Here is a 10,033-nt window from a genome sequence, read left to right as displayed (position 1 = left end):
AAACAAAATGAAGATTTGCCAAGGATATCACATGAACAGTTTACAGGGGAAAAGATTCAAGGTCTATTTGAAGGACACTATGAGAAAGCTAAATTATATAACTATGGATTAAAGGCCGGTACGCCTTTAATATACATGGTTAAATCCGACAGCCCTATTCAGAAAGTGGGTGGTCTTTAGATGTGTGTGTACTTGTTGTAATGTACCTTGTACCTTTTGTCTGACTAATTTAGTTTACACGGACAGGACTGAAAACTGGGCACTCCAACTGTTCTTTGGAATGTGATTTTTCTTCTTTATTGTTGAAAAGAAAGAGCATCAGATGGTAATGCAGAGGCTATGGGGACCATACCATCATTCATAGCTTCCTCGGCAGTCTTAAACCATTTTGGATCAAACTTTCATTAAGTAGTGTTTTTTAGACACCGGGAATTTTAAACTGATAAGAACAGATACTACACTTGATCTTAGCCAAAAGTCTGAGAAGTGATAGACACTGGGAATTTTAAAACATCTTCAGACATTCATACCAGGCAATGCACTGTGTTTTGAGGATCTGGTTCCTATCAGATAGTATAATATTTCAGCGACTTGGCTCATAGAGGCAGGAGAGCAGAGCAGCCAGGGGCTGTTGCTGGGCTTTTGGGGTCCTATTTTACATTTTTCCCTCCTGCCCCCTAGAAAAGAGCAAGTTCTTAAAATGGATGTGAGGAATAAGTGATCCCCCAAGCTAATGTGCGAGCGCTCTTACCTGAAAGAGACCAAAGTCTTGATATATTTCCTTGCATTTAGCAGATTTTAGTGTGTTAATAGCTTAATATTTTCCAACTGAATTCCTAACTAAATGACAATAACAAATACTAGACAACAAACTGATCATTCTCTACCTTCTCTTTCAACCTCAGGAAAAAGAATCTGATGAAGTTCAGGACTTTTTTTCCAGGACCTTTCTTCCCTTTTTAGGCAGCTCCCAGGTCTATCCATCATCATTTTAGCTTTGAAAGTTGCTTCATTTGTCTTGTTCCCTTAGCTCTGTCACCTCGAGCTCGAAAGGTTGAGTCCCAATTTCTTGCATGTGGTCTTTCACTGGCCCACTCCCCGCTGGTACCCACTCCATCATTCTTGCAGCTATTTGATCTATTTGGTTTTCTGTGTCAGACTCTGCCCAGCCACCTGATGCTTTTTGGTTCCAAGCTTGTCACAGATTGCCCATTCTCTTTCTGGCTTGTCATTCTATCACTATGCCAAGCTCCGCTCACCCCTTTCTTTATCCACTTAATTAAGAAACAGTTTATAAAAATTTTTTCTGATCACCAAGTCACACTTTGTTATAGAAAACTTGGAAAATGAACAAAGCACGTCGAAATACCAAAACGTCTTTATAATCCCACCATGTAGAAAGCATCACTGTTGCCATTTTGGAATATGTGTTTTCAGGGTGTTTTCTTTTTTCCTTCTATTCTCTTTTTTTCCTTATTTTTTTCTTCACATGTATTTTGGGAGTAATTTTGGATAACCCAGAAAATTATTGGCTCCTTGGGCATTTTTTTTTCTTTTCATCAAAAGCATTGCATTGAGCATTTTTCTTCAAAGATGATCTCCAAATGCTATAAAATTCCGTTTTCTTCTATTGCTTCTGTAATTTTCCTTCTCATTTCCTTCCCACAGTTTCAGACCTACATAAAATAACTCATGGTTTAACATAATGCATGTTCTCCATACCCTTTTCAGTTTGGCCTGCTTGGATGTACTCTGTTATGAAGTTTTAATCTTGTAATGAGATTGTAATCTTTGCTTTTTCACACATGACTGGCGCTTTTTTTTTTTTTTTTGACAGGGAAAAATATAGGGTATTTCAAGCCCTTACAAACTCTGTTACTGGTGCTTTATCTGCTAAGGAACATGGGTTATAACATCCAGATTACCTTCTGAACTTCTCAGGTAGGAAAAGGACCTGTGTGTATCATCAAGGTGTCAGGCATCGTCCTGCAAAGGGAAGGCTGCTTTTAGTCTTTCTGAAACCCTCTAGGCCTTCTTGATTATTCACCCACTCATCCACTATCCAGCAAAAATTTACAGAACATCTTCTTTGTCCAATAGAAATAAAATATAAGCCACAAAGGTGAACTGTGTATGTGATTTGAAATTCTTTCTAGTGGCCACATCAAAAAACACAAAAAGAAACTAGTAAAATTAATTACAATAACATATTCTATTTAACACAAGTGCTCAAAATATCATCTATGTAATCAGTATAAAATTACAATATTTCTCCTATCTCCCGTGTGTAGTTCATACCTGCAGCACACCTCAGTTTGGATTAGCGCCACGTCAGGTGTCCCACAGCTGCGTGTGGCCGCGGCTGCCGTGCTGCACAGCACCTTCCAGACACTTTTGCTGGAGGTTCCTTGAAGAGCGAGTTGGACGTAGCACTTAGTCACACCTAGCTTATACTCTAACAGGAAAACCAGCCATCACACAAGCAATTGTTAACACACACACACACAGAAACAAAAATGCCAGGCTAGGGAAAGTTTAAGTCCAACTATTTGGGGAGGGGTGCAAAGAGATTCAAGCTTTCTTTATTGTTTCCCCCACCTGCTTTGCCATTAACTATTTATGTAACCTCGGGCAGATCAGTTCACCTCTGCCTTCCAGACTCAGATCTGAACCATCCCCCACAGCTCCTTGGCTCCAAAGAACCTACATTAGAAAAACAAAACAAAGAAACGACGCGCAGCCCCATTCAGCCACTCAGCCCTACTGCGTGCACGTGCGTGCGTCACTGACACAAGGTTGGTGCTCTGCCCCGTTTGTCGATACTGGTCCCTTCTGCACTGTCTCTCCAGATCTTTGGAATGAAGACATGACCTGAAGGAGTGAGTGAAGGTTAAAGAGCTTCCCACTTAAATCTCTTGTTAGGATTAAAATCCATTTGATAGTTCACGTGCTCCCTTATGATAAACTTTTCCTTGTCTCTGCTTCCCTGCCTCCCACTCTCCTTCTCTTCTGTCATCTTATAGCTATTTAGCTAGGGCCTGCTTCTTCTGCCCCAGGAATGGTGAAAGGCATTGTTATGCCAAGATAAGAAGGACCCTGTCCTTGCCTTCTGGGAGCCTAGAGCCTTTCTGATGAACTGCTATATGTGATTAGAGCTAACCTTTACCTGGTGCTGTCTTTGTGCCAGGCACCGTGTTGAGTACTTTATTATGCATTTATTTTTTTAAATTTTAAGTGTAGTATTGTATCGGGAGCATTATTTTATTCTCATCTTACAGGTGAGGAAATTAAAGCTTAAACAACATAAACTGCTCAAAACTCCATAGCTCGTCAGTGCTGCGGTTTGGATTTAAATGCAGGGCAGAGACTGTTCTAAGCCGGAAGGAGTGCTGGAAGACTTGGGGAATCGTTCGAGTCCCTGGGATGACCTATCGCACACTATGCAAAAGTAGATAGTGTCATCCTTAAAATGAATAACTGGTTAGCTATTAATATTTTAACAATAATAAAGGGAAGTGTGATCTATCTCCTTACTAAATTTTCCAAAGAGCTATTTCATAACCCACTTACTTTATGCCTATATCCCATGTGTGTGTACATATACATATATATTTTATATTTGTATTTATACACATGAAATCTAAAAGATATATAGATGGCAGTGCTGAGAGTCTGAGTCACATACCTGCTTTAAGCCGGGTAGATGAATGACCATTTCTCATGGATCTGTTTCATTTTTTTCCTAAGGCACAGTTACCCTTGAAACCTCAACTATTACCATGAAGACTCCACTAATTCAGTTATTTTGCTGATATCTTCCTGTCCCGAGGGTGTTTGTCTTCCTTTCGTTCCCTCACTAACAGCACTCCTCCTTCCCCTACGCTGTGCTTTGTGTGTGAGGCTTCCTTAGGAATTTATAGAGTAAGAGCGTACCAACTCTCTCCACCTATTTTCTTTAAGTAATGATTTTGCAACTTCCATCTTCTCTTGTCTTTTTCATTCTTCTTCCCTAGACTAAGTTTTATTTTCTGCAAATGTTTTGAGTTCCTCTCCTAAGATTCCCTGACTTTCTTATACTCAGGAAGATATTAGTTGTCCTATAATTCTGTAGAACAACGTTGCAATATGCTTATTTTTCATGCCTAATTTTAAGCATTGCTTTCTTTAAAAAATAGTAAATAGAAATATAAAAGTAATGTGAAGTTCAAAATAATGATCTCTTTGGTTTAGCTTTTTAACAACTTGTCATCTCAAATACTATTTGTAAAGCTGCAATAATTTCTTTTCCAGCCTGACTTACTCTCCTGACTTTCCTTTCTGTCAAGTTCTATAGTGGTCAAAAGCATGGGACTTTGTATCAGAGAGACCCAGGTTCAAATCCAGTCTCAGCTAGTTGCTTCTGGCCATCTTGCTCCTTGTGTTGCCCTCTCTGTGCCCCAATTGCCTCATCAACATAAGGAGGATAACAAAACCTGAATTCTGTGGCTAACACTGAGCGCTTACTTACTGAAAGTACTTCTATGCTAGTATTTAATCTTTATAACAACCCTATGAAGAAGGTATTATTAGTATTAGTCCCATTTTATAGATGAAGAAATTGAGACACAGAGAGGTTAATATATGTAACCATAAGTGCTATATTTTTAAGGTTGCATTGTTTTTAACTTAACACTGCAGCACAAGCATTTTTCATACTGACATAATTTGTAAAGGCTTTATCAATATACGTTTCAGTGGTAACGCACCATTTCACTGGGTGGTTATGCGTTAATTAACTTAGGCATTGGCGTATCAGATGTTTGGATTGTTTTGGATTATTCTCTATTGTAAATACAACTGCAGTAAACATATTTGGACATAGGTTCTTCTATTCTTCTGATAATTTCTGTCACAGATTCAAGAAGAGTTAGAGTTTGAGGACAAAAACACTTTTTCAGGCTTTTGCTGCCTATCTCCGCAATTGTTTCCCAGATGGTTGTGTACGTTCACACCCCCATGAGCACAGGAGCTTTAATGCACTCTCCTTGGTCAAAGTCATCATGGAAAGGGCCCAAAGCAAAGATTAAAACTCTGTCATGTAGAGTACCTTTCACTCTACCCCAAAGAATGGCTGGTCTTCCCGACACTGTCTGACAGCTTGCAGTGGCCTAATCATTCCCTCCACCTTAGTCTTAAGCTACCAGACAATTGTCAGATGGAATTCAACCCCAGGGGGAGAGTCTTGATGTTAAGGACTCTGCCTCTGTTATCATGTGGGCAGTTATTTGACAAAGCCCAGTTAAACTGGGTAGATTTTTAAAAACCAAGAGGTAATTCATAAAATAGAATGATTATGAGTATTCTATTTGCATTCTTAACCTGAGATGTAATGAACAATTGCAGCTTTGGGACCAGGTCAAGATTGTCACTGAATGAGCATCTCTATGAATTTTTAAAAAATATTTATTTATTTATTTTTAGACAGAGGGAAAGGAAGGAAGGGAGAAAGAGAGGGAGACATCTATGCGTGGTTAGCTCTCATGCACCCCGCACTGGGGACCTGGCCCATAACCGAGGCATGTGCCCTAACTGGGAATTAAACAGGTGATCCTTTGGTTCCCAGGCTGGTGCTCAGTCCTCTGAGCCACACCAGCCAGGGCTCCATAATTTTTTTTCAGGAAAGTGATGTTATTATGAACATGATGTTAATTTATTATGTTCTGAAATATGAGCTTCTAGCCAGAATTTACATTCTTCCACATACTAGCATTGAGACCTTGGACAAGCTATTAAGTCTTGCCAAATCTCTATTTTTCTCATCTGTAAAATGGGAATAAATAATACCTGTCATGTGTAAAATCTTATTTTGAGTTCTCAGGTAATGGTTTGTTGCCTGATTAAAATTCTGTTGCTTTTATAAAAGAATTGTTAGAATTAAAAATTTTTCCAAAGTCCTTTTTGTCTAGACTACATACTAGTTGATGGTTGGCTTTGAAATTGGAAGGGCTAGTAACAGGGGCCTCTGCTCATACCTCCAAAGAGAAAGCACAAATTTAATCGGGAATGCTGCTCTCAGATTTGTGCTTACAGCACTGTAATGGAATAATACTCATAATAAAAACACTTGTTAGAGGAAGATAATCCCACAGCTTGAGAAAGAAAACCTCATCAAGCTTTAGGGTCTGAAGTGTGTACGTGGGGATAGCGTCCTACTTGGACTTTTTGCCACTGACTTTTGACTTTATGAAAAGCAAGTATATGCTTTAAAAAAAACTAGCTATCCACCTGCAGTCATCCTAGCTCTGCTCTATTGTGTGTATATGAGAGAGAGTGTGTTTTCTCCCTGCCCCTTTAGCCAGAAAGGATAGATCAAGGGCAGATGTTCCAGAAGGCAAGGTAATGGCCATGATAAAAATAACTACCATCACAAAACCAGCAATAGCTTACATTTATTGAGAGCATGTAAGGTGCCAGATCCTATGTTTAAGCACTCTCCATACCTTATCTTTACAATAACCATGAAGAAAGTACCACTGTTATTCCTATTTTATACAAGAGAAATCTGAGCCTTGGACTATTTAAGCGACTTGTTCAAAGCAAGTGTGTATGCTTTAGATGGGGAATTTAAGGCCAGGTCTTACTAACTCCAATTTCTCGGGTCTCCCCTAGATCTCTGAGTGTGAAATTCATAAGATCTTGTAGGTACTATGAAAAATGTGACTCAAGAAAGAAAGTTTCTTTGAAATCAACAGCAGGAAGGAACACCTTGCAGATTTTCCAGACTAATCAGATTTCCTCTGTATAATTTTCTCAACAGGCAGGGATGCAGCTTTCTATAGATCATACAACCTACTCTGAGGTCAAGTGAGGATGTAAATGACTATCGTTTACTATTCCTATGTTCATTACAGCATTATTTACAATCACCAAGATACGGAAGCAGCCCAAGCACCCATCAGTAGAGGAGTAGATAAAACATCTTTGAGACATTTACACATTTGAATACTACTCAACCATAAAAAGGAAAATTTTACCCTTTGTAAAAGTATGGATGGACCTGGAGAATATTATGCAGAGTGAAATAAGCCAGTCAAGGAAAGACAAATACCTTATGACTTCATTCATATGTGGAATCTAATGAACAAACTGAACTAACAAGGGAAATGGGGACAGACTCATAGATGGAGACCAAGATGACAGCTGAGGGGGAAGGTTAAGGGGTGAGGGACTGAGCAAAATGGAAAAAAGACTCATGGACGTGGACAACAGTGTGGGGATTGCAGAGGGGGGATGTAAGGGGACAAAATGGCAATGAAAAAATACAATACAGATTAAATTTTTAAAAAGATTTCATTTATTTAGTTCTAGATAATGGGCAAGGGAGGAAGAAAGAGAGGGAGAGAAACATCAGTGTGTGGTTGCCACTTGCATGCACCCAACTGGGGATCTGACCTGCAACCCAGGCACGTGCCCCGGCTGAGAATTGAACTGGCAACACTTGTGTTTGCAGGCAGGCACTCAATCCATTGAGCTACACCAGCCAGGGAATACAGACTAAAATTTCTTTAAAAAAACATTTTATTATGACAAATTTCAACCACACACTAAAGTAAATAAATGGACTACCATAATGTACCTCCTACTATTTAGTTTTACAATGGCCTTGGTTTAGCTATTCTTGTTGACTTTTGACAGTTTTCTTTTAGTTCTTAAGTGAGAAAAGAAATTTAAAAGTGACTCAAGAATTCTCTCTATCTTAGTTTCAGCTTTAAACAAAGTACCAGAATAAGGACATTTATATTTCTACTGATTAATATTCTTTTATTTATTTATAAAGATTTTATTTATTTATATTTAGAGGGGAAGTGGGGGAAGGAGAGAGGGAGAGAAACATCAATGTCTGGTTGCCTTTTTTTGTGCATCCCCTGCTGGGAACTGGCCTGCAACCCAGGAATGTGCCCTGACTGGGAATCAAACCATGATCGTGTGGTTTGCAGGCCTGTGCTCAATCCACTGAGCTACACCAGCCAGGGCTGATTAATATTCTGTATCAATGATCTTTCCTCCTCCAAAGCCAACTGAGGCAGAGGGAAGTGGTGCTTGGAGTGGGAATAATAAACAGTCTTGTAAGTTTAGCTTGTCGTACTCCTATCTAATGGCTTGCTTTTAGTGGCATTGTCATTGAACCTGTTCCCTTGTTTGATCTACTAAGCCCTTCTACCCCTGCTGTCCACTCCAACCCCAAGGGAGGCACACTTGAATAAATCTCTCCCAGCTAGAACACGGGAAAGATTTTTATAAAGGATGCCAAAATCCATACATTAGCATTTTATGAACAATGGTTCCCAAACATCTTTTTGTTTAAAATCCTATTTTTTGTTAATAGTAACATTTTTATTGCACATTTGCTAAGCACCAACAATTAGCTAAGCCAGTTAAGAACAAAGAAAACCCATGTCAGCACTTAGGTGCTCAAGGCCCAATTCTCATGCCCCTCTGCCCTCTCTGTCATTTCTGCGCCCAGTATTTGTCTTTGAAGTTCAGTAGAGCCGGGTCCACAGAGGAGAACTTCAGGGGAATGGACAGAGTTGAGCATGGACTGCCAGATACCAGAGAGTCAGCTGTTTTAAGAGTGTCTGTAATGGATCGCTTGGCTCTCCCCTAAAATCAAGGGGTAGCATTGCTGCCAAGAGGGCAGGAAGAGCAGTGGTTAGAGAGAGAGAGAGGCTTGAGTAGTTCTTTTAAAAAATCAGTAAAAAAATTAGTAAGGCTCTAGATCTAGACATTTATTTCCGAAGAGTCAGAAATGAGGAGGGAAAGAATTCATGCTTGAAATGCCAAAACGTGCCCTGGCAGATTGACTCTGGGCAGCCGCTATCAATCACGCAGATACGTTTTGCCACAAAATGGTCCAATGTCCCTTTTTTCCCCCCTTCTCTGACTTAGGTGTCCAGATGGTATGTGAACAGGGAAAAATTGGTGGGTATTTTAAGACATCTTAACTAAGGTGGCAACGCCGAAGCTAAATATGAATTTCCTGGTTCTCCTTTCTCTACACAGGAAATAAAATCCCCGTACTGAACTTTCAAGAAATGTCTGTTTCCATGGAACTTTGTGTTGTGTTATAAAATCAGAGTTTGAGTATTCCTTTGAGGACAGCAGTTTTTGAAACTAATTACTTTCCCTTGATAGGGTCTATTTTTATAGTAGCACATTTTAGGTGATTTGAGTGTATTTATGTACTAGGTGTTTTGGACTTGCTTTTGTTTTTCACAATTAAAATTTCGAAAGAACTTTATAAGGTTATAAAAGCAATATATGTCTATTGAGGAAAATTCGGAAAGTATGTAAAAGCACAAGAAGGAAATTAATCTCCTATGCTTCTACCTTCCAAACATAACCAATGATAGTATCTCTGTATATTTCCTTCCAGTCTTTTTTCTGTAAATAATCATGTTATCATAATTTAGTTAATCCTTTTACTGTCATTGGAACTTTAAGTTACCAAGTGTTATGAAATAAAAAATAATTTAGGTCAAGTAAAAATATTTAAATGTAGGCTAGAATTTGTAGGATTGATTTTTTAAATTTTAGACATCAGTGGTGAAACTGTGAGGTCCATTGTCCTGAGACATGTTATAATTTCCTTTAATCAGCAACAATGGCTGGAACATGTGATCTAAAATTGTAGCATTTGCTTACAAACAGAAAATAGAGGAAACAAAGAGAAACTATATGCACTTAGAGGCCATAAGAAAGCCTTGTGTTGTTTAGCATTTCAATTTGTCAAAGATAGAAATTAAAAGTACAAAAGTTGAAGCATTGGTGACCATAATGAGGCCCCCAGACATGAGTCAGACACAAAAAATGCTCAAATTCATTTAAAAAGCTCTTTGTCATGTTCCAAAAAAACAACATTTTTAGTGTTTTCCTTTGACTTCACATCCCGCTATTGCAAGTACATGGCTAATTATTATCTGAATGATATCTATTATTCCTGTGTTCTAACCGGATATGATCCAAATATGGCCACAAACACATTATAGTGTGCAGC

The 10,033-nt window shown here is 38.8% G+C and overlaps 1 pseudogene; it reads right to left on the bottom strand.

The window, feature by feature from the left end:
* Positions 1–313: 313 nt before the first annotated feature.
* On the bottom strand, positions 314–491 carry LOC119042529 (uncharacterized; annotated as a pseudogene).
* Between the last annotated feature and the right edge of the window lie 9,542 nt (positions 492–10,033).

This window comes from Artibeus jamaicensis, unplaced genomic scaffold (assembly GCF_021234435.1).
Source record: "Artibeus jamaicensis isolate MK-2021 breed Jamaican fruit bat unplaced genomic scaffold, CSHL_Jam_final scaffold_1019, whole genome shotgun sequence".
NCBI lineage: Eukaryota > Metazoa > Chordata > Mammalia > Chiroptera > Phyllostomidae > Artibeus > Artibeus jamaicensis.
Note: the sequence above shows the minus strand (reverse complement) of the source record. Positions and strands in the feature narration are given on the sequence as shown.